Raw genomic sequence first — 26,243 nt, 5'->3', positions numbered from 1 at the left:
TGTCAATTTCGTTCATGTTGTAGTTTATAACAAATTGACTATAGCTATCCGGCAAGGATTGTAAGATCAGGTCAGTGGCCAGCTCTTGGCCATTAAAGAGGGGATTTGTAACCTCCATGAGGTGGCACTCACATGTGCCAACTATGATGATGTGGCACATCATCATTAGTCCTCCTAATGCCAACTAACAAATGAGTTGGCAAATAGTCAAGTCAAACTTGACTTTTTCATCTTCCTCTCAAGTCAAGTCAAACTTGACATTATAACTCCCATGGTTGATCAAATCCAACCATTTGATTCAAGCCAATTTAATATAATGGATCTAATTCATTTAATTAAATTGATTCATTGAGTCATAATTTAAATTAGACTCATTGAACACATGAATCAAATTGAGTCCAAGTCAATTAGTTCAATTAGGATTACTTTTAATCCAATTTGATTCATCACATGAATCTAATCCTCTTAGTTCATCATATGGACCTAATCTCCATCTAATTGTCATTTGTGTGTGACCCTATAGGTTCTTATAACGTTGGCAATGCTCCTAAACCCATTTAGAAGCATAAGTAATGAGCGGTATCTAGCAACACACCATTACTACCCAAGTTATAAGAATGTTGAGATCCAACATCACCTTATGACTACTAATTGTGACTCCTCACAATATATGACGTTGTCCTTCTATCCTAGACATCTAGATTGATCAATGTGAGACATATACCGTGTCATCCTCTAATCAATCTAAATCTTGAACTCCAAATAGACTCACTAAATCAAATGAACTCAATATCTCATATTGACTCATTTGGGCATGGCCATGCATTTCGTGGTCTCACTCTATCAAGAATATCGATGTCACTCCCGTCATATAGGAGGGATATATCTCATCTATATCACTCACATCCCTCCGCATAATTTGTTACATACCCAGTAATCGCCTTTATAGTCCACCCAGTTACGGGTGATGTTTGACGAAGCCAAAGTACATAACTCCTTATGTAGGGATCCATGGTGATTTCAGGTCTAAGGACTAATAGTCATACTAATAGCCACATGAGAAAGTATATGACACTCATATAACGATCCATGATACTTTCTCATGGCGGGTCATTCAGTATACATTCTCCAATGCATACCCATGTGTCAACTTGATATCTCCATATCCATGACTTGTGAGATCAAGTCATCGAGTTGACCTACATGCTAGTCTCGTTGTATTAACATTGTCCCTGAATGTTAATACTTGAATAGGAATGATTAAGAGTAGTGTTCCCTATATCATCTCACTATCGATTCAACCAATCGATTGATATAGGTAAGAACCTTCTACTCAAGGACGCTACTATACTTAGTTATTTGGCACCAATACAAGTAAGTATAATAACCAAAACAAATGCCTTTATTAATATACAAGAATATGATACAATGAGTCCATACAACAATCATCAAATGATTGGCTCTAGGGCTCTAACTAACAGTTTTCACATATTTTAAAACCAAATTTATCAAAGTTTAGGTTTCCTAGAAACATCAAGTTAAAATACTTTTAAAAATGTTTTAAGTTTGTAAAATATGTAACTATGTTTTTTTAACTAAGTACTTAAGCTAAGCATTTATGAAAATTCTTTAAAAGTTAAGTACTTAAGTACTTAAACTAAAAACTTCCATCAAGAATTTTTTTTTAAAAAGTTAAGTATTTATCAATACTTTTAAATGTTTGTCAAAATCTTTTAAATTTAGCTAAGTTTATTTTTGAAACACAAAGTGAAAGTTTCAAAACTTATGCTTATTTAAATCTTGTTGAAAAAGTTAAATATTTTTCAAAACATTTCTAAATTGGCTAAGTATTTTTAAAACTACATTCAGCTAAAGTGCTACCCTTCAGGGGGAGCTTAAAATTAATAGAATAAATATTTTTTCTCCTTACGTATTTTCTTTTTTATTTATGTCAAAGGGAGAGAGAGAGGTCAAAGTTAAGGAGAATATATGGAAATTTTCATTATTTCATTTCTTCTTATAGTACTGTTATGCCTTTGCTTAACTTTGAACTGTGTTGCATAATCAAAAAGGGAGAGATTGTTAGTGCAGAAGCATCCGACGATCGAACCTATGTTTTGATTATGTCAAAGGGTTAAAAGTTAAGATATTTTGTTATCTGATATGTTGATTGAGATTGCAAGTAAGTCCTAAGGTTACTTAGGCAAAAGTCCTAGCTGCGGTTAGGCAAATGGAAAACCCTAAGGGGCGGTAACCCTAGGTCCTAGGGGGTGGTAGCCCTAGGCGGACAGTCTTGGCGGGTCGAAGCTTCGGGCAAAAATCCTAGGGGGCAGTAACCCTAGGTGGAAATCATGATGTCGCGAACCAGGTGGAAGTCTGGACAAGTCATGGAGTGGGCGTCCAGCATGAAGATCGGAAAACTCAAGCGGCAAGCAAAAGTCCAGTCAATCTGGAGGACTGAACTGGCAAAAGGTAACTTCTCCTGAGTGGAGTAGGTGAGGACGCGTTCCTCGCGGAGGGAACAGTAGCCGTCAGTTCGACTTAGGATTTTCGGTTAGAAATCTGAAGTCAGAACCAGACAGTCCGAAGATTGTCAAACTTATTTTTCATATATATTATCTGTTCTATTCTAACTCTGTTTTTCAGGAGACTAACAATTTTGTGCAGGGGTAGAACTGACCGGGATTGGTCGACCGAACCCGCAAGACGTAGATCAGACTTCCAGTGAGTGGACCGGTCTCGACCAGAGGATCAGTTGACCGAATCGGGTTATCGGTCGACCAAACCAGGGATAGGACTTGACCAGATAGAAACGGACTGAGAGGATCGGGCGGATCAGATGAGGAGGAGTTCATCTGATCGGTCGACTGAACGTGGGGATCGGTCGATCGATCCGCTTTGGGTCAAACCTGATCCTAGGTTTTGCGGACCTGGATCAGATCTGTAAAGGCTATAAAAGGAGCCTCGGGCTACAACTTCAAAGCACAACGAAAATCAAGCATCAAGCGATTTGTCTGCAACCAGCTGCTAATGAAAAGTTTCGACAAAAGCTACAACTTGACGCTGACGACCCGAAGCTCAGAATTTTTCATATTCTTTTGTTGTTGGTATATTTAATTACCATTTTTAATTGTACTTTAAATTGTAACACTTTAACGATATTATAGTTGTTGCCCACTGAAAGCGATCAACGATCGCGGGCCTTGGAGTAGGAGTCGCCCTAGGCTCCGAACCAAGTAAATCTTGGTGTCCTTGTTTTGTGTGTGTGTTTGTTTTTCTTATTCCGCTGTGCATTTACTCGTATGTTTTTCGATTACAAAATGCGTGAAAGCCACGAGCGCTATTCACCCCCCCTCTAACGCGGGCTCGATCCAACACTTTTAACTGAAAAGGAAAGTACATAACTGAACAATCTTAACTCAAATTAAGACACGAATCAAGACAATTTCTCCTATGAAAATTACCATAAATAGAAAAAAGACTCTAAAAAGCATTTAAATGGTAGATTTGGTGCTAAAACTTGGCGGTTATAGTTTCACTCATAACAAACGTAGGTTTGTGAATTCTACATGCGTGGTCACTAACAGATCCTAATTCTTAGTCTTGAGTTAAAAGTTATGCCCTTTTGAACTTTGAAGGATCATATTGGACTTCATCATGGTTTTGGCCTGCATCAGACCCAATAGGCTTCCCGTTTTGTTGGTCATCCATAGTTAAGCATTAATTAAGGATCGATTATGAGTGGCATATGCTAGTACATTATGATTCCCAATTAATCAAAAATTATAATTGATCCTAGAATAGTTTTAGACCCTTCAACCACTATATTTATTAGTGCACTATTCCTTTCACACATCTTATATTCACTTGGTTCAGGACTTGGTCTATATGTCAGTCCCCACTAGGCTTATTGCATCACATCTAGCCCAAGTAATAGTTCTTTGTCTTGAGATTCAAATTACTCAAAACATGTGTATAAGAAGGTCATCCTTTTGACACGTTTAGCTTTGGCCAAAGACTTACAAGTAATAATCCCGACAAGATATTGTAAGGTATACATCTTCTTATAAAAAAGAGTAGTGAATCCTCTAAGTGTAAGATACAATAATTAAATAATAAGTGTTATTGGAGAAATAACCTTACAAAATTTTTAAGAAATTTTTAGAAATTTTTGAGGATTTAAACAGAGTCCGTATAACACATTTAAGGAGATGAATTGATTAGTTCAGAGGAGGTCTGTTTGGAATAATCGTTAAGTAGGAGTTGATTGAGGATTAAACTTAGGATTAAGTTGATTAAACTTTAAGTGTATAAATAGATTGCTACAGTGATCTAAACTTAAATCCCGACACTCTTACTCTCCTTCTCTGATTTCTCCCTCTTGTCCCTGCATCTCTGTCGCGATCAACCTGATTTCACTGCATTGTTCGACCCACTGCCGGTTGAGCCTTCCTTCTCTTCTGTCAATTGCCCGAGGCTTCCAGCTATCTGTCTCCCCAGATTACCAGCTCTACAAGTAGATCTTTGGCAAAGAGGGGAGATCCGAGCCCTAGCTCCGTTGGAGTTGAATCATAGTTACCAGTGCTAGATTGTAGTTGTAACCAGTATTCTAGATGACTCTCTATTCCTCCCATTTCCTAATATCAAGTTTCCACCACTGATTCCCTCATCGCCAATCTCAACAGTCACCTACTATTGGTCTCTATCAGATAGGGAATCGTCGACATCGAATTAGGGTAAGGCATGCTTGGTTTCTAGTTTATAGAGATCTGATTTTCAATTTCTGTATGGGATTTTTATGCTAAGTGGGTTGGTTGATCACTGTAGCTCCAACCATGTTCCCGACAGTAGCCTCATTGTAGCTCTGACCATCAATTCTGGTGATGAGTTTCTCCAGCTGTGAAGCATCAGCTGAGGCATCAACTTGGGTGAGTTTTTGGAATTTATTTATGCTTAGTCGAGTCCTATTTGATGGTGGAAGGGTTAAGAATATTAAATTCAATGTGATGGTGGAAGGGTTTGGGTTATTTAAGCTAATTTGTGTAATGATCTAAGTTTGAATAGATTAAAGAGTTATTTAATCTATACCTAGTGGATAACATTAGATTGATTCGGATTTGAATCAAATTTGGAATTTATTAATCTGTTGATGATAGGGAGGTTATTTCATTTCCTTTTGTGGTTTGGTTAATTAGCCAATGGGTTGATTTTTATGAGTTCATGATTGTTATTAGACTCATTAGTTTGTGATTAGTAGTGATGGATTAGATTCATGTAGTTCCTTGTTGGCAGCATCGAATGTATTTAATTAAGGACTCATAGATTGAGTTAAATCTAATTAGATTAATGAATTTGGGGTATTTATCAGATTTGGGAGTTAGTAATCGATCATGATGTCAATGCGTATGTCGGATCAATTTGTAAATGAATTTTACATAGATCAATTAAGGAGTAGATGAATCAAGGGTTAACCAATGATTATTATGATGAAAGTTTCCTAATTGAATTTAGATTTTGGATTAGCTATTGGATGCATGATGGAATTAGATAAAATACACATTATGTGTTTACAGGAGTTTAGATTCGAGATGAGCATCTCGACATGGAAATTATTTAACATGATCTACAAATAAAAGGCGAGTACTTCTTCTTTTGCCTCTATAGTCCATTGAACTTAGTACATGGTTATTTTTAATTGATGGATTAGGTTACTTTACCTTAAATCTACTCATATTTATCCATAATTGATACTTGCAAGCTTGATCTTAGAGATGATCTAAGTATTTCTTGTACAATTCTGGTTTTGGATATCTATACTCTGTAGAGTATACACATGTAGAGTTTGTACTGTAGGCGGTTCCTTGTTGACTGAGTTAATATGCTGATTATATATATGGTGTTGAGTATACACATGTTTAGTATGTGCTATTGGAGTTACCGTGTTGATTGTTGATTTGCATGTTGTGTGCACAGGTGTCTAGTGTGTTTTATTGGAGGAATCATGTTGATTATACCTATGTTGTGTGTGCACACATGTCTGGTGTGTACTATCGAAGGAATCATATTTATTATACCTATGTTGGGTGAGCACATGTGTCTGTTGTGATTATTGGAGGTATCATGATGATTATACCTATGTTGTAGTATGCATGCGTATCTGGTACATATTATAGGTGTTGCTACTTACTGTATTTATTGTTTAGCAGACACTTATTGGATCTATTCATACCTATAGACTTAGGCAATAGATAGATCATGTACTAGATGTACATATGTTTATTAGGTTGTTGCATTGATAATGACTATATCTGTATCATGATTATTTACATCATGCTCATTATTGCATTGCACGCTAACAACTAATGTCACCCTTGTGGTCGAGAGAGTTGTCAGCCATATTTGCTGCCCATTCGGCCACTCAGGGTGAGTGGTAGCTTGGAGTTGGACTCATCTTGTATAGTTGTGTCCGCTCGACCACCTTGAGTAGTGGTAGCTGGAGGTATGTAGACAGTGACTCTTCTTATTATGTTGCTAGATAGCTACTTTGCATCCTGCCCTTCTCAGTCACATTGATGTAGTGGTAGCTGGAGACATGAGTAGTCGTCACTATCCTACCTGTTTGGTCACTCAAATGTAGTGGTGGATGTTGTTAGTAATTAGCCCTAAGAGCCAATTATGAGATGATTAGGCTTTTTGGGTTATTCATTGAGTTAGACTCAAATGAACCCACTCATTGGATTGAGTCCAATCTGAATTAGACACATTGGATTAATGGGTTAGACTCAATGGGTTAGACTTATTGGGTTATTGGATTAATGGTTAATCCAATATAATAATCCAACCCATTAACAGGAATACAAAGGGACAAAAACCCTTGGTATTCATTGGATGAATATAAATAGATTTTTGATTAGTTTTTTTCATTTGAAAAAAATAAAAATGAAAAGTGTGACTCTTAATCTTCCCTCTTCCTACTCCTTCTTCCTCCTTGGGCGATTTTTGCTCTTGGTCGAAACTCCATGAGTGGCTAGCACTATAAAGGTGGTTCTTATCCGAAGGTTTCATTCTTGTGACGAACAAAGGATGTGTTCATGTGGATATCGTAGAGGCGTGCATGCTTGATCGCGCTAAGATCTGTATCTAAAGAAAAAGTTATTGTCAGGATTGCGAAGGGCATGCAACAAAGGTATAACCTCTCATGTAAAACTTAGTAAGTGGTTGTTTTCTCCTTCGCATGGATCTTCTGGATAGGATCAACGTCTCATCCATCCAAAGGTCTTGGCCATACTAGGTTTTGGCCAAACTAGGTTTCGACCATACGCAGCGGGACCATTGTGGCGTTGTGGCTCATAATTTGTTATTGAAATCATAGTAAATTTTATGTCATAAAATATTATGAATGTTATATGACATGGTGCATGGTTATGGCCTTTAACCCTAATGTGATTGGATGTGTGTGTATGTTGTAATTCATAATACGGCCTGTGCGTCGTGCCTCTTCTTTTTCATTCTTGTTGTAAATTTAGACTACCCTTGAATGTAACTCGAGGTTTCTTTAGATTTTGTAATGTACAAATTAGAGAGAAACTAGTCTACTGGACGACGATGAAAAAGGGAGAAGGACAACAACACACGATGACCAAAGAATCACTATGAGAAGATGCTTGGACCTAGGTTGACCTTTCGATCTTCTCATTGGCTTGAGAAGATCGTAGTGATGGGGCCATAACCATGTCACATTTAAATTAGCATATATGTTGATGTATGCCATGATATACCATGAGTGTATGTGATGCATGTATAGCTATCGTAATTAGGTCCTTTTTCATATGCCTACCAAAGTTTGGTACTCACTACTACCTCAATCATTTGTAGTCAAATTTGCCAAAGCAAAGTGACTCGTTTTATCTTGGTAGAGTGCGACAGGACAATTGTGATGTCTGACTATTGGACTTTGGGTGTGACTTAACTAAGTTGAGAACTTAGAGACATATCCCATATGATGAAATTCAAATTATACTAGTCTTGGGCGATTAGCCAAAGCTAACTCAAGATGAATTATAATGCAGATTTCATAAGATGGGCAAACGAACAAATAGTCTTGTTCATCTAAAGATACAAGTGTTACATAGGGTGTAATTGGTAAACGTTGTCTATCTAAGTTGTACTAATTCTTGGGAAATTAGCCAAAGCTAACTCAAGATAAGGTATAATATGGATCTTGTCCAATTGGTACACGTTGCCTACCTAATGTATACAAGTCTTGGGCTGTAACGACCCAATTTTCCTCATTAGGAGTCCTAAAAGACCTTATTAAAATCTAGAAATGCTTTAGAAAAATTCTAGAGATTTTTAGGAATTTATAGAATATTTTTATGCAATTTTTTGAGGTCGTTTGATATTTTTACTAAACGAAAGAAGTTTCGACAAAAAATGTCCAAGCTGAGGCTTGAACCGGCAACCCCTGACCCGAGCAAAACCCGACTAACCAACTGGGCTAGCAGTTATTACTTGATCAAATAAGGATCGAATTGTATTTAAGTAATAAATAGTTAATAGCAGAATAAAAGGAGAATAAAAGGTTCGGCTGGGGATTTGAACCTGCGGCCTTTGGCTCGGTTAAATCTCGGCTGACCAAGTGATCCAGCCACCGGTTTTGTTTAAAAAGGATAGTGAATTTATTTAAAGAAGTTAACAAAATATTGAGTTATAACAGGAGAACTTAACTTAGGGCTTGATCGGGTGACCTAGTTTTTATTTTCCTTCTCCTCTCGCGGCGTCGACCTCCTCTCGGGCGAAACCCCAGCCGAAACTAGGGCTTCGTCTTCGGCGTCGGCCAAGGGGTGTTTTCGCGATATTTTCACATCTTCCCGATCACTTCGTCGAGGAGAGCTTGTGGACGCAAGGAATCGCCGGGAAGCTTGAGTTTTATCCGAACCCTAGAAGCACTAGAAGGTTTCTCCTTCGGCTGTGAGTCAAGGAAACGAAGGTAAGTTGCTACTCACCTGCAGTAGGATAGCTCCGATTGTTCCTTTCTTTTCTAAAAGCTTTGGGATAAATTGTAGGTGGTTGTGTTTTTGATCGGATTCTTGTTTTCCATGATTTCGTAGCATGTTGTTAAGGATGGTTGGTTTTGTTTTTCTGCTGTGAATCACATAAAGAAGATAGAAGGGTTTTTGTTTTGGTGTTTCCTTGTTTGTTCGAGTTTTGCTGTGAAGCATGTTTAGGGATTTTGTTTGTTGCCGTGAGGTTCAAGGAAGAACATGAAATGGTTTAATTCGGAGCATGCAGTTTAGTGGCATTGGGAAGCATCTTAGTTTAGATTTTTCCTTTGTTTTGGAACTTGCTGTACAGAATTAAGGAATTGATAGAGCTTTAGTTTCCTTTCATGTTTTGGATCATGCTGTATAGAATTGTTGCTAGGGATTTAGTCTTCCTTTCATGACTTCGGAACAGTTTTGGATTGGTTTCAAGATTGTTTTTATTTCCTAATGATGCTTTCGAGTTTTAGATGAAGTTGTTTAGGTTGGTTGCAGTATTTCTGATACCAATCTGTCTATATGGAATAGAGTTTGAAAGGGAAGACTTACTATCTTTTGAAATCCGTCTTGAAGTCTGTTTTCATGATGTGAAGGTGTTTAAGTTCTGTGGATTTTTAGTTTGAAATTTTTATGAAGTTATGGTGTCCTTGTTATTGGACAGCATGTATAGTTAGTTGCAATTCCTTATGTTCACAGCAAGTCTTAATGAATTGAACTTGTTTTATGCAACTCTAGAATCTATATGTACATATAGTGTTCTATTTAATCCTTTTAGGGATTCATGAGAAGTTATAAGTAAAGTAAAGACCAAGTCCGAAGAAGAAAAGATAAATATTTTAAAGTATAGGAAGTATATGTTTTATAGAGCTTCAAGTTCTAACTAGTTTAGACCCTTTTGTTATCAATTGTTTAACATGCTACTAAATTCTTTGTTAGTGATCCTTTAACCTGCAGTTATAGTTTTAAGCTTAGCATGTTAGTTTCAGATTTCATGAAAACATTTCAGAAGTAGATTTTCAGTTTTAGTTTATATATATATGTAGCTATGCTACGAATTGCCTTTTATTCCAAGTATATATATACATATATATAGTTAGATTTATCTTTAAGCTTTTAGTTTCCCTTGGTTCTGTTATTAGGCGATTAACATAGAATGACTTGGGTTAAGTATTGGTTTATTAGGCAAATTGGAGATTAAATTCTATAAATTTTCCTGTACTAATTGCTATGAAAGATAGTTCAGATTTTATGAAGTTTAGAATGCAGATTTTATTAAGTTTACAATTGCAGAATTTTATTAAGCTTACAAGTGCAGAAGTTAGTTAGTGTAGTAAGTAGATTTTGTTAAGCTTAGTATGCAGATTTTAGATAAGCTTAATATGCAGATTTTAGTTAAGCTTAATATGCTTAAACTTGTATGCAGATTTTGTTTAAGCATTGCAGTGTTAAAATTTGTTTAAACATTTCAGTTTTGTAAGAAGCATTCTTTTATAAGAGAAGTATAAGAAAGATTAAGAAAAGAAAGAAAAAGGCCAAGACCTTAAGTAAATCCCGAAGTCAAGACTTTAGGGATTTTGGCACACAAGGTGCTAAAGAAAATGCCGAGGCATTATATATTAGAAGTATTAAAAGATAACAAGTATTTTACTTTTATCAGTGGCACTGTACTGGACTTTCAGTAGTCCTTGGGCTGGGCTCCCATAGTCGGTCCCTAGGTTTAGATAGCCTAGTATACAGGACTCTCAGTAGTCCTTGGGCTGGGCTCCCATAGTCGGTCCCTAGGTTTAGATAACTTAGTATGCAGGACTCTCAGTAGTCCTTGGGCTGGGCTCCCATAGTAAGTCCCTAGGTTTAGATAACCTAGTATGCAGGACTCTCAGTAGTCCTTGGGCTGGGCTCCCATAGTCGGTCCCTAGGTTTAGATAACCTAGCAAATCCTACTAGATTCGGGACCAGCTATCTCGGGTCTAGTTAGGGATGCACGCATAGTAAGTACAGTTGTCGGGCCCAAGAAGAAGTTGATTATTATTTTGAAGTATTATAAGTATAAGTTTTTGAACAAACAAAATACGTTTCACATAAGTATAAAGAATAAGTTTAGAACAAATGAATTAAGTTTCACTTTGTTTTAAAATCAGCAAGTTTAGTTTCCTTTTATGCTAGCATGTTATTTAGATTAGTTTACTGTTCTTTGCTATTAGAAGAGTATGAGTAGCTTTACATGTTTAGCACTTCAGTATGTTTGTTTATTTACTAGTAGATGAGCATGAGTAGTTTTCCTTTTGAGCATTCAGTATATTCACATGCGTATCGAGTTTTTGTGAGTTAGATAGCGCTTACTAAGCAAATTTTGCTTATAGATTGCACTTCCTCTTACTGCAGATACAGGAAAGGAAGAGATATAGAAAGGAAGGCGACAAGGAGGTGTTCGAAGGATGTGTGATGCCAGGACTATGGAAGCCTTGGGACTAGGAAAGAAGTTTTAATTTTAGTTTCCGCATTTTAGTTATTGTAAACATTTGAGTTGTATTTTAAGTTCATGTCATTTGAGATTATTCTGTTTAGATTGCATGTAGGATGAGTTCAGTTTAGTAAGTAGATATTTGTGTGTTTGATACTTATTTAACTGCGTGGTTGATTGATATGTGTTCCAGCCGCTTGTGGCTGAGTATATGTTGCATGTATTGTTGAATATGGTCACCGGTACAGGGGAGATTCTGTCAAAATTTTTCGGTAGGGTTTCTTCGAGGATTTTAATCATACTGGTTAAGTAGAGTTAGTAATTAAGTAACGGTCATCCTTAGAGTGTAGTAGTAGTAAGAAGGGTGGTCGTTACATGGGCGATTAGCTAAAACTAACTCAAGATGAGGTATAATGTGGATCTTGTCCCACTTGAATGTCTTTGCTTTTGGGTTTAGAGCTAGTAGTGACTTGCTCCTACCAAGCTTTAGAATTCATTGGGAGAATCATTTAATTAATGGTCAAATTAAATTATCTTAATATGATACCTATTTCTGCATTTTATTATTGTAGATCACCATGTCGTCTAGTACGTAGAAGACACTATGTCTGCTATCTGTCCTTGATAAGGACAAGCTCAATGGAGCTAATTTCCTAGACTGGTATAGAAACATGAGAATAATTCTCAAGAAAGAAAGAAAACTCTACGTCCTAGAGTAGCCCATTCCTGAAGCACCCCCACTATTGCCACTAAAGTTGGTAGGGATGCTTACAAAAAGCATCAAGATGATGCATTAGATGTGTCATGCCTTATGCTCGCCACCATGAACTCTGAGCTTCAAAAGCAACATGAGAATATGGATGCTTATGATATGATTGAACATCTTAGACAACTATATCAAGGACAAGCAAGGCATGAGAGATTTGAGATCTCTAAAGCAATGTTTTAATGCAGAATGCAAGAAGGAAGTCTCGTAGGGCCTTATATGCTCAAAATTATCGGGTATGTGGAGAACCTATAAACACTGGGATTTCCACTAGGCCAAGAATTGGCCACTAACCTAATTCTGCAATCATTGTCTGAAAGCTATAGTCAATTTATCATGAACTATAACATGAATGAAATTGACAAACCATTGTCTGAGATGTTGAGCATGTTGAGAATTGCTGAACTCAACCTTAAGAAGGCAAAACCTACCACCATTTTAATGGTGCCAAAGGACAAAGGAAAATGGAAGTCCAATCATAAGGATAAGACCCAAGCCAAAGGCAAGGGCAAAACTCATGCATTGAAACCCAAAGGTGGGGTGGTTAAGGAAGGAACCTATTTCCACTGTGGTGAGACTGGACATTGGAAGAGGAACTGTAAATTATACCTAGAGGATCTGAAAAGGAGAGAAGTGAGACTTCTGCCTCGGGTATATATGTTATAGAAGTTAATCTGTCTATTTCTTCTACATGGGTATTAGATACTAAGTCTGCATCTCACATTTGTACTAATTTGTAGTGGCAGAGAAATAGTAGAACATTGACTTAGGGCAAAGTGGACCTACGAGTAGGCAATGGTGCAAGGGTTGCTGCTATAGCTGTAGGAACTGTAACAGCCCTCCCCCTCCTGCTAGTGAGGGTGGTGTTACTTTCTACATACATAACGTACGTACATGAATTTCTAAACAGCGGAAGTAATCGTTCATTTTTTTTTCTAAACTAATCATACTAGCATGCTCAACATAGTTACAAACTTAAAGAGTCATAATATCCATATCTTAACATAAGCATAAGTAAAGTGATCATGCAAGTCATCAACATAAAATAAGCATAGTTCATATCAATCCTAAATCAACATAAGCAGGTCTTTCTTTCTTAGCCAAGCCACCACCACACACATCTCTTGCCCCTCCTGCTGCTCCTTTAGTTTATCCATCCTTTACCTTTATCTATGGTACAAGGAAAGTAACAATAAGCACACAAGGCTTAGTGAGATCCTTTCCTACTCACAAAAACCATATGTCATAACATAATCATTCAACATAATACAGATAGCATGGACATACAGAACATCTAAACCACATATTTTGTAAGAGTAATCATATCACATATCATAGCATACATGAACATCATATCATAGCACGAATGTAAATGGAACTCATACCATAGCATAAATGGAAATCATATCATGGCATAAATGAAAATCATATCATAGCATAAAGGAAACATCATAGCATAAAGGATCATCATAGCATGACATATGAAAGCATCAGGTCATATCATATCATATCATAAAAGGAAATAAGCATCATGACATATCCTATCATAGCATAAAGAACATCATATCATAGCATAAATGTAAGCATCATATCATATCATTTCATAACCATACATGCAAGATGTTCTTTAAAACATGGGTAATGTCATGTGCAAGATGCTTTTCAAAAACATGCTTCATGTCATGGTGCAAGATGTCTTAAAAAAATAATATAATATAGTACTTGAAAATAATCTCAACATGAGGGGGCCCGGCTTAGTACCACATACATACATAAATGTGCGCATCCTAAGTAGACCCAAGGTAGCTAGTCTTGAACCTACTAGGAAATTAGGCCCGTAGCTCGACCTAGGGGCACGTAAGGAGCCCACCCTTTACTAGGCCCGTACTTCGACCTAGGGGCGCATAAGGAGCCCACCCTTTTGGTACAAGCCATACAAAGTAAAATAACATGTCATATAATCATAGCATATCATGCTCATGTCATTCATACACTACAACAAAATCGCTCATAGACATCGGTTTTCCACCGGTGTCTATTTGATTTTCGACCGATGTCTATGAAGCCGATGTTAAAAGTCTGTCATTTTAGACATCGGGTTAAAACCGGTGTAGTATCACTTAACGACACCGGTTTTCGAATCGGTTATTAACCGGTGTAGTATCACTTAACTACACCGTTTCATACACGGTGTAAAACCGATGTAATATTGTATGTTAATAACACTAGTTTTGGCAGCGGTAAATGACCGATGTAATATTACTTTATAACACCGGTTTTTCATCGGTGGAAAACCGATGTAATATGTATTTTTTCTAACAGCACAGATTTGATTTTAAAACCGACAATAACAAAAAAAAAATACACAAATATTCATAAATTGTACAAATATTCTTCATTCAATAATATCCATAAAATACACAAATATTCACAAATTATATAAATAATCTTCTTACAACAATATCCATAAAATACCCAAACATTCTTTTTACATCAAAAGCTAGCTAATAAATATCAAAATCAAGGTAGAACATTCTTTTAACACATCAAGGTAGAACCGCACTTCAAATGTAATCTAGCATGCATTCAGCCCACTCGAACCGCACTTCATCAATTTCAACTCTGGAGTACTTGAGATTTGTAAACTGTAAAAACACATAAATCCACCATATGTCAAATAACTAAAACAAATGTGTACATGTATCAAATAAAATAGAATACTGAGTTTTTAAAGGCTGCTGTGCAAGATAACGAATATAACATAGAATCTAAAACTTTCATATATGACACTTAGTATATGCTGCTTAGAATATAACATAGATAATTTGCTCCTTCTAATTCAAGTGTACAGATTGATAAGAACCGACAGCATCATACAACAACTTACTAGGCATGATAATGATTGAACAAAGAAATATGACTACACAACAAATCTAGTGAAGCATAGAAGAACAAAGGTACCTTTGATGAAGAGATATACTATTTATTGTACTACCTCTGATGCCATCTTGGTATCCTGAATATCCTGCACTAAGCCCCCTATTTTCTGTGATTTCTGCTACCAACCACAGCAGCAAGGAATGCGGCAAGAAGGCAGCTGCCTCCTTAGTTCAACACCCAAAACAGCAAGTTAGAGCTTCCTTTTGGGTCCATTCAATCCTCTAGTAAGTAGAAACTATTTTCCCTTTGGTTTATGATGGATTTGGAGTGTCTTGACCTAAGATATAATCCTCTTGTAGCCCTCTATATTAAAGGCCAGCATACATGGAAAATTCAGCATGTTCTTCTGAAGTCATAACAGGGTAGGTAAACTTTACTTGTAGTTTTTATTCATTTGCTTCATGTAGGAGTAGATTCTAGTAAATTCCCACACATTTAATGTTTAATGATCGGCTAGGGATAAGATTAGGGATCAACATGATCATTTCCTCCCTATAGCCATGTGGTAGAGGTCGAGCTTGTAGCCTAAATAATGTAGTTAGGGGTCTCTATCTGATTAATGAAAAACATGAATATAGGTAAAAACAAAAGAGGTGAGTAAAATAATGAAGAGGGGTTAAATCATAAAAACAAAGAGTTCCCTATTCTTGAGGTACCCACAGGCATATTGACACTCACTCTTACTTCTAGTTGAACTTGAAATTCATTGGTATAGCTAAATATGGTAATGGGTACCCTTTAAGTTTGATTACCCATTTATCTTAATAGGTTAGGTTAAATTCGAGTATCAATGTGTTAGATATTTAGAGGAAGTTGAGCAGGTTAAAAATGTAATCAATACTTTAATCCTAAGGTTACCATTTAAGATAGCTTATCCAGCCACTCTACTCACTGCAACTCCTAATCTCTAATTCCTTTCTTCTTAGGCAATCATTTAGTCTCCAACTAGTATCTGGTTTGTAACAAAAGCATAGCATCCGGTTTGTAACTTATTTTAGGCAAATAAAGCAACCATATAAGCTTATGAAATGAGAGAATGCTACACTCATTAATGGTTGCATAAGGATTGCTTAAGTCAACATATAAATTTTCTTTAATGGGATGTAGGTCAATTAATATGGGTTGTTTAATTCATGTGTTTTATGTTGTGTGAATTGCTTAAGGTCATCCCTAAGCTACTGTACATGCTATGTCAGAGCTAAATTCATCCCAATTTGTGTGGGTTCTTTTCTCCTTTTCACCTAAGCCATATGCATAAACCATGTACATATTAAGTAGAAGCAACTAGTTTTCACTCTTGTGAAACAAAACATCTAATGCTTTTTGTAAACGTTTACATGCTATCAAATTAAGAGTGTCAAGTTTTGATTGGAAGTGTGGATGTTTCCAGCGGTATACAGCTTTCTGAAGAATCAAACATAATCAGATACACCGCTACAATGTGATAGTGTACATAAGCATATCACGCATAACAAGCCACAAGTCCTATCAATCTACCATTAATTATGTACTTACATTCATAGTATTGGTTCAAGTCATATCTAAGTTCATGTCGATCTCTTCACATTTATAAATTTTTCAAATAATTAATATTAGCTTCTGCAAATGATGTTGCCCCTACAGATAAAAACATTCATTGGACAATAAAGGTTGAGAAAAATAACCACCTCAAAGTTTCCTTTCAGTTCTGATTCGAGCTTTTTGGTGAGACTCTCGTTGTACAATTCCTCGTAAGCCAACTGAATCTGCTTTCTTTGGGTGGCATTTCTATGCGCTAAAATGTTGATCAGTGTCTTCTCATTAGTTCCCCATCCTGACACATGTAGATGTCGCGGTAAGGCTATTTAGCTTATACAAATTTTGCTTCACTATTTCTTCATAAATTTATATATGCTATTCAAAACTAGTGTATCTGAGCAAGGTATCGAAATACACTGTAGAAGAACTTGCATCTCTCTTATGCACAATGACATTATATGAGGCCTTGATGAACCCATTGCTAGACATTAGGCTTCAAAGGGACAAGGCTTCAGGGATGGACAAACAGAACACTTTTGCAAACTCTTACAAGGAGATTTCCAAAGAACATAACAATACTAGGAAACATAAATAACACATGGAAATGAAGACTATAATCTCTGTGCTCCTCTTTTATGAGTTTCATTATGGAATATCACATTATCAAAGGTTTGAAAAATCAATCTTCTATCAATTATTAAAAGAAGAAAAAATCTATGTAAATCAATTGGACAAGAAGAAAACAATTTCAGATATCAAAACAATTATTTGCCTGATCCATTAAATAAAAAAAAACTCATTTCTTGAAGATTTCTTCCTTGGTCTATGTTATGATCACAAAAACTATCAGAGATAACAAGTTCATATCACTTAGAAAGATGAAACCTCTCTATTTTCTGGGAAATATGTAGATTTATTTCTGATCGGTGTTAAAAAAAAGTAATCTTGAACTCATAGAGGAATGATCTAAGCATTAGATCTGCATACAACTATGTGCTATTGCTACAGATTGCTGATCGGCATAAAAAAAAGTCATCTTGAACTCACAGACAAATGATCAAGCATTAGATCTGCAGATACCTCATTAGATCTAATGATCAAGCATTAGATCTACACTCATTAAGATAAGATCCATATAGTTAAGCCCAAATAATTAAGACAAACACATCACGATTAACATGATAAAGGTACAAATAGTAGCCACTTGATTGCTTTGAAAACACTCCAGAATTCTAGCCTTCAATCTGGAAGAAAAACAAGAGTTGCAAGGATCTTCAATGGTTACTTTGAACACTACATTTCATTAACTTAAACAAAAAATCAGAGTGGTTTTATTATTTTTAATATTTTTATACTTATTCAGCTTTTTCATATTTTTGAAATGCTTCATTATTTTTAATTTTTTATTCAGTTTTTAAGTGAATGAATGGGATGAGAAAACGACGATCGATATTCTTCTCCCACCTTTGTAGCTAAGACAATAAACAGTGAAAGTTTAAAAGAAGAGCTTGAAAAATGTCCCAACTTTTTCTTCATTTTTATCCATCTACCACTCTTTTAAGTTTCATAATGTACAAACAAATTTCGCTTTAAACTAAGAGAAAACTTACCGCGTGTGATAAATAAAAAAAATATTAGTAACAAAAAAGAACCTGAAAGGCTCTGAAAGTCTAGAATTCTGGCAGCAGCCATCCAGCTCTGTTAGTGCTTCTTCAACACGATCACCAAGCAGATGTAGCTGCATATAAAGAAATGTTAATTAGGCAGCATACACAAAAGAAAATTTGCAAAGAACCCAAATAAGGGGTTTAATAATGCTCATCCAGCTAAATTGGTATATAGTTAGATGCACATCAAAGGGTAAAATTGAGAAATCCGTAAACGATGCTGCAGGGGAAAATTCATTGAGTGGAAATTACCCAAAGATTTCAAATCAACTTCTCACGAAGACACAAATTCGACTCTAAATCATTCCGAAACCCTCCAATTAGGAACCAAAACTTCAAGGAAAGCTCGAATCACTTCTGACCTCTCTGTGACCCATTCTAACAAACAGGTAACGTGCAACTCTCTACAACTTGTTCATCATGGAAAACACAACACAACTCAACCTCAAATCATCGAACACCAGCCAAAATCTCTAGGAAAACCTACTGTGAACACATCAGAAATCACTGTCAAACAATTTTGGGTAACATACGCAAACCAAGCAGTAACCTTCAACCGAAACCTCCAACAAGAACACATCCCACCGAGAAGAATCCAACCCGAATCGTATACAAAGAAAAACCAATCAAACACATCCACAGAAGAGGAAAACATATCGAAAGCGTCTACAAAAGAAGTAAATCAAAACATCTCCAGGAAGAACAATCAAAGCCTTTACCAGAAGAAAACCAGTCGAAATCCATACCAAATCCTCACTTTCTATAGGTTTTCCACCCCACTATACCTCATGGATTTCGAGTTATCACAGGTAGATACACTTGCCTCTTTCTTCTTCGTCTCGCCTCCACTCGTCCTCGCGTTGTGCCCCGTCAGCTGTGGCGCCGCCTGCGAAGCTCAGCTAGGCAGCGAAATGGCGCGACGAGTGGCTCTGTCGACTCGGGAAAAATGGAAAGAAGAGAAGGGTCGGCGGAATCGGGCAGGGAGATGTGACGAGGAAATGAGGCGGCGCCAGCAGCTAGGGTCGAGGGAGGCGCGGTACCAGGACTTGCAGACGAAGGGGACGGCGACGGCGAGATCTCCGAGGGCGAGACGGCGGAAGGGGAAGAGGGAGATGAGGTTGAGGTTTAGGTTTAGGTTTAGGTTTATGTTGAGAGAAGGGGCACGATATTGGTTTAGGTTTGGAGGGAATTTTGTGAAGTCTTGTAAATTTTGGCCGGTGAAAAAATTAAATTATTTAAGAAGGGGTTTATTAACATCGGATTTTAAAACCGATGTTAAAATCGGTGTCTATTAACCAAAAAAAGGGCGCTCATAGACATCGCCTAAAAAACCGATGTCTATGAGCTAAAATCTGCGCTCATAGACACCGGTTTTTAGAAAAACCGGTGTAAAATACTCAAAGACTTCGGTTTTAGCCTAAAACCGATGTTGTTCCACTGATGTCTATGAGCGATTTTGTTGTAGTGATAGCATATCATGTACATGTCATCCATAGCATATCATGTTCAAGTCATTCATAATTCATCATGTTTATGTCATTCATAACTTAACTTCGCATGAAGAGTGCTCTTAATCCCACTTGATAGGGAAGCAACTCTTAGGCCTTTCACTTAGCATATCATAAAGAGTGCTCTTAGTCCCACTTGATAGGGAAGCAACTCTTAGGCCTTTACATTGTCATTTCATAAGCATACATACTTGAGCATATAACATATCATAGGAGATCTTTTAAATGCATGATTCATAAGCATACATAAATGAGCATATATCATATCATGGGAACATAATCATGCATGACACATAAGTTAACATCTCCTAAATCATATCATGGCATGTGAAGCACATAAAGGTCATAATTGGGTCTCAATCATCAATCCCTCATTGGTGGCCGAAACATGCAAGGGATCACCTAAGTTGCAAGCAATCATATAAACATATGAACCCTAAACAAATTTCATAACATTTATCATAAGGAACATCATAAGCATATTTAGTTTAGGTTCTAAGCTTCCTAGGCCCACAATTTATGATGTGGCCGAAACATGCAAAGGTCTAAATCTAGGTTACAAGCAATCATATAAACATATAAACCCTAAACCAATTTCATAACATTTATCATAAGGAACACCATAAGCATATTTAATTTAGGTACTAAGTTTCCTAAGTCTAAACTCATGATGTGGCCGAAAGTCATGAAGAGTGGAATTAAATTCTAAACCAACCACAAGCATAAGAAGATCATGGTAACTTAATATCATATCATAGGGAAGAACATGAGCATGTTAGAGTTGAGTTTTAGCTTGCCTAGGCCTTCAAACCTATCTTGGCCGAAAGTTCAAACATGAAAACTTAGTTCTAAACAACATGAAATCATAAGTATATCAAGTTATCTTCTTATCATATCATAAGGAAGAACATGAGTATGTTAGAGTTGAGTTTAAGCTTGCCTAGGCCTTCAAACCTATCTTGGCCGAAAGTTCAAACATGAAAACCTAGTTCTAAACAACATGAAATCATATGTACATCAAGTTATCTTCTCATCATATCATAAGGAAGAACATGAGCATGTTAGAGTTGAGTTTAAGCTTGCCTAGGCCTTCAAACATATCTTGGCCGAAACCCTAAGATGGGGTTTATCTAATTCCAAGCAACATACAAGCATGAACTCTAAGGAAATATTCATATCATATCATAAGAAAAATCATAAGCATGTTAGTTTTGAGTTTAAACTTTCCTATACCTTTAAACTTGTGATGGCCGAAACCCTAAGATGGGGTTTATCTAATTCCAAGCAACATACAAGTATGAAACACCAAGGAAATATGCGTATCGCACTACAACAAAATCCTCATTCAACAACACTGAAACGACAACAGTTTTATGCCAAATCGTTGTTGTTTTACCTTTTAACAACGGTTTTAACAAAAACCGTTGTCTTTTAGTAGTGTTTTTGGCCTACAACAACGGTTTTTAAAAACCGTTGTCTATTTATGTTTTTCTGGGACTACGACAACGGTTTTTAAAGGCTACGACAATAGTTTTTGAAAACTATTGTCTATATGCGCTTTTTTGGAGTTATGACAACGGTTTTTGAAAACCGTTGTCTATTAAGTGATGTTGAATACCATTATTTTTTTTTCTTCGCCGTTTTTTCCCCTCCGCAGTTTTTCCCCTTCGCCATTTTTTACCACCGCTTTTTTTTCTTTCCCTCTCCCCGAAATTTTTTTGCCGCAGCATTCCCCCCTTACCTTCTCTATCCCTAAGCATTTTCGTTCCTCTTTTCGCACAATCTCGCTCACGGATGCCCGACTACCTCCTATTTTACCACAACATCATCTTCCTCTTCGTCATTTTCTCCCTCGCGCCGCTCCCGCTCACCCTCATCGAACTCGGCTTCCCTGCCTCCGTCTCCTCTTTCAAGATCCAACCCAAGATCCACCTCCCGCCGACCTCCTTCTTCCAGTGCTATAAGGACGTCATGCGGGTGTTCCTCCTCGTCGTCGACCCGCTTCAACTCTCCTCTTACCCCCACCATCAAGGTCCCTTCTTGATTCCTTAGGGTTGCACTGCAGTTTGATCTATTTTCTGGGGAGAAAAAACCTCTTTATTAGTTCAATAACAAGTAGGTGCTTACTTAGTGATACACGAAGCAGTTGTTACCCGGCGATTGCTTCTAATATTATCTAGGTTTGACTGCATGTGTTTGATCTTTTTTGGGTGATAATCAAATATTTCCTCAATTTATTGGTTATTTTTCTAGATTATGGAGATTAAATTTCAGGTTTTCACCTTTTTTTAGGTTTCCTTTTCAAGTGTTCGTTCACTTTTGAACAAATTGAGAACCGACTGTGCTTTGGAACAGCCTACTGTTTTACTATCTACTTTTTTTTTATATAAGTTTGGTCTTGAGATTGATTGTTGTTGCAGGTGTTACAAGCTGTGAGAAGTGGTGGAATCTTCAATTTTGGTAGCAAAAAATTTAGAGCAGTATGCGGTGGTTGAGTCTATCGGTGGTTGTTTACCGCAGACTGATTTCTTTGAACTTGAATTGTAGGGTGATTCTGTAAATCATGTCTTCTTCCTCTGTTTTTTTTCCATTTAGCATGTCAGGTATTAAAATTCCCTTTCCTTGACAAGCTCTCTTGAATTAGTTCTAGTTTACTTGTTTAGGCATCAAAGGCCTCTTCCATTTGAGATACCAAGCACCCCAAGGTTTTCTTGCGCTCCTTCTCCATCTCGCCTACTAAATCTGCAACTATTTTCTTGTTCAAGTATCATTTGTGTTCCTTTCCTTTTAGATTAATATTTGTCAATTTTCCATAGTTTTTCACTTTTAGATCTTTCACGCATCTAGTGACAAGTGCAGATTGGTTAGCACTGAGAGTGCTCTCTTTTGTTTATGAACAAGGATCATTATAATTTGATGATTGCTATCATCTTATTTATACGATTTTTCTGTTCTGTATTCTGTAAATGGTCTCATATGTTGTTAAAATTCTTTCTAGTTTTCACTCTTGTCTTTCTTTAGGCTCGGAAACAAGGTGGTGCGGACTTATTTATATGCTATGCTGGGGTTCAGCTGCGGGAAGCTATTGTAGCAAAATCTGATTGGCTTGCCTTCGATTTTGATGAACTACTGATCTCTTTGCAATAGCATAAGGTTTGTTATGCCCTAGTTGTTTAATTTTTTCGAATTCTTTATCGGTGTTCTAAAACTACTTTATCGACATATAATTGGCCTGTGTCTTAGTTCATGGTTATATTCCATGAGGTTGGCTAAAGCTGCAATAATTGTTCTTATTTTCTTCCATTTTTAACACTTGTCTATAATTATATTTATGTTCCTGTGGAAATCATTTTCCTGGAGAATGAAAATAGTTGACTATGTTTTAGTTTACCAATATGTGGCGTTGCATAAACAAATTTTCTGTACAGCATTCTGTAAATGGTCTCATATGTTGTTAAAATTCTTTCTAGTTTTGTAGATAATTCTTTGTTTAACTTTAAATAGTTTCAAATTATTTTCAATTCAGGCAATAAAACCTGTGTGCAATTGTTGTGTGATGAAAGTAAAATTACCCACTAATCCTAATCCTTCTAGCTACATGTCCATTGGAAAGATCAATAGGCATGAATATGAACTCATCCCCCGTGCATCATAAGCTACTATTAGAAGACACGTGTCCATCATGCAAAACCAAATCCTAAAGTACATTGCTGTGGTTGAGTTCCATCTCACCTCTCGTGGGTAGAAAGAATAAGAGAAAAGTAAAGGGAAAATATTTGCTTTATTGATATATTATTATAGCTAACGATCTTATTTATACAAATTGTCTAGTGATATATAGAAAATGTTCTGACAAATATGGTGTTAGTGAATATGGTATGAAATCTCAGCAATCATAGAAACAATAGTAGTTATGGATTAATAAAAACAGTAACGATAGGTGAATATGGTATGATTGTTTAAATTTAATTGGTTCATGTTTTTTAGCTCTGAAGTTTATTATGCACTGAGGTTTTTCTCTAAATGAAACACTGATTTTGAAAACCATCATTATATGCGCTATTCTTTAACTTGTTGGGTAATAGTTCACTTTTAAATCCATTGGTATAGCATTCTAACTAAATTGAAAATGGAAGATCTACTTTTTTATAAGGTGTTACAACATGATAGCGATATAAGCTGCCACCTGTCTTCACTTGCATTCATTTGATCAAGTTTAACATAGAAAAGTGAGTTGAATCTGGTTTCATCTTGCCTCACATTGATAGCAATTTGACTCAAGTAAGTTTTACAATTGCTTTTTTATATAACTATACTTACATGTTAGATTTCCCCTTGAATTGTTGTTAGATTTCCCCTTGAATTGTTGTCAATCAATAGAATAATGATGTAGTATTTTTGTCAATATAAACAAAAATATGTATTTTTTTTGGTACTGAGTTTTTAGGTTGAAACTATATATGAGATTGTCAAAAAGAATAATTTTTTTATTACATGTTAGAGATGATGATCTTTATTACTGATATTTCCTTGTTTTTCTTGTTCAGATTATATTTGTGTCTGATTTTATTTCATTTACAAATTTCATTTGCAGGTCTCGGATAAACCTTCCTGAAACTTTCTCCTTGTATCAAAAATTGTATATGGTCAAGAGTTACTAGTGCTTTAGATAAAGATGAACTCTTCTAATATATGTTTATATTTTGCAGGTTCTATTGATAAAGTTTCCTAGCATGCCACCAACGTTCTAAGTAACATCAAATGTTTTCCAGGATTTGACAATTACAAGTAATATTCACTCAACAATCTATATTTCTTTATCTATTTTTTTCATAATTAATTAAATGCATTAGTTGAACTGTGGTGAACTTTTGGAGTTGGCTTATCTATGTTGATCATGTTTCTTCATTCATTTGGTAGTTTAATATCAACCAGATGACACGATATGGCGGATTTAGCTTAGGAGGAACTTTTCAATCTAGCCTTCAACAACAACAATTGCATACTACCACAACACATAGTTTGAGCCTGCCAAGGGTCTTTATAAAACATTTGGTTCTCCATGATCTGATGAGCCTGCCAAGGGGGAGCTTGAGTACTGCAGTCCAACATGTTGTTATGCCAAAACACCACCACCTCTACATGTAAGCTTTTATGTTGTGGTTTTATTTGCCGATATTAATGGGGTACTTGAAGAGTATATGATTTATCAAATATGTTATTGTGGTTGTAGCAACTACATTTCTCTAAATTTCAGCTTTCAACCTTGTTTTATGTCTTCTACAGGTATTATATTCTTCCCCTTTTTTTTTTTGGTGCTTTGCTCACATACTTTGCTTCACAAAAATCCAGAATATTGGAAAAGATTGACATGGAAGAATTAGCAAGTGAGAAAGAGAAGTCCAATGAAATTCTACAAGTTGAAGATTTTGATGGGGCTTGAGTTGACAATAATTACTTGCAATCCTACATGGCATAAACCACCACACAAGTTTCTAGTATTTTGACAATTGTTCATTAGTTGTAAATGAAGTTTATTTGTATTGGGATAAATTTTATTTGAATATTAGACATGTTTTTTCTTTTGTGATTGTAATATAATTCTTGTATAAGTAACATTTTGAATGACATTGATATGGGAAATATTCTTTCTTTTATGATTATGATTCTTTATTATATTTATATTGAAATATGATATATTTGTATTAAAAGATAATAATTTAAAAGACAATGATCTAAAACCGTTGTTGTTGTCTATCACCCTCAAAGACAACGGTTAAAAATTGTTGTCGTAGCCCCAAAAATGGTTGTAAACTAGCAGTGTTAATAAAAAAATACTCTAAACAACAACGGTTTTAAACCGTTATCATTTCATTCAAAGACAACGGTTTAAAACCGTTGCAAAACTGTTGTCTTTTAATTCAAAGACAACGGTTTAAAACCGTTGTCGTAGCCCCCACTTTTAACAACACTGCCAATTACAACGGTTTTAAAGGGCCTACGACAACGGTTTTTAACCGTTGTCTTTTAATGTTTTTGTTGTAGTGTCGTATCATAAGAAAATTCATAAGCAAGTTAGTTTTGAGTTTAAGCTTTCCTATGCTTTAAACTTCTCATAGCCGAATCCTACCAGGACATCCCTAAGGTTTTTTTTCTAACCATTCAAGTTTATAGAAAAACCATAAACCACTTGTACCACAGGTGAGGGGATACTCACTTCCTTTTGCTTGGTCTTTTCTTAAGAGAAGGTACCCTTGTGGAGAAGAAGAAGAGAGCTCCTCCTTTTAGTATTCCTTTTTGCCCTTCTTGCTTGTAAGAAGTAGATCTTGAGGACTTCTTCTT

The 26,243-nt window shown here is 36.1% G+C and overlaps 1 long non-coding RNA gene across 5 annotated transcripts; it reads left to right on the top strand.

The window, feature by feature from the left end:
• Positions 1 to 21,589: 21,589 nt before the first annotated feature.
• LOC121969912 lies at positions 21,590 to 25,486 on the top strand. Of its 5 annotated transcripts, XR_006108727.1 has the most exons (7): positions 21,590 to 21,933; positions 22,322 to 22,444; positions 22,923 to 23,054; positions 24,496 to 24,540; positions 24,611 to 24,689; positions 24,822 to 25,045; positions 25,188 to 25,486. It is a non-coding gene; the product is annotated as an uncharacterized LOC121969912 (long non-coding RNA). The 5 variants fall into 5 exon arrangements; XR_006108725.1 differs by lacking the exon at positions 22,322 to 22,444; XR_006108726.1 differs by having other exon boundaries at positions 22,322 to 23,054; positions 25,254 to 25,486.
• The last annotated feature ends 757 nt before the right edge of the window (positions 25,487 to 26,243 follow it).

The sequence above is a fragment of the Zingiber officinale genome, chromosome 4A, assembly GCF_018446385.1.
Source record: "Zingiber officinale cultivar Zhangliang chromosome 4A, Zo_v1.1, whole genome shotgun sequence".
NCBI classification, from domain to species: Eukaryota; Viridiplantae; Streptophyta; class Magnoliopsida; order Zingiberales; family Zingiberaceae; genus Zingiber; species Zingiber officinale.
Note: the sequence above shows the minus strand (reverse complement) of the source record. Positions and strands in the feature narration are given on the sequence as shown.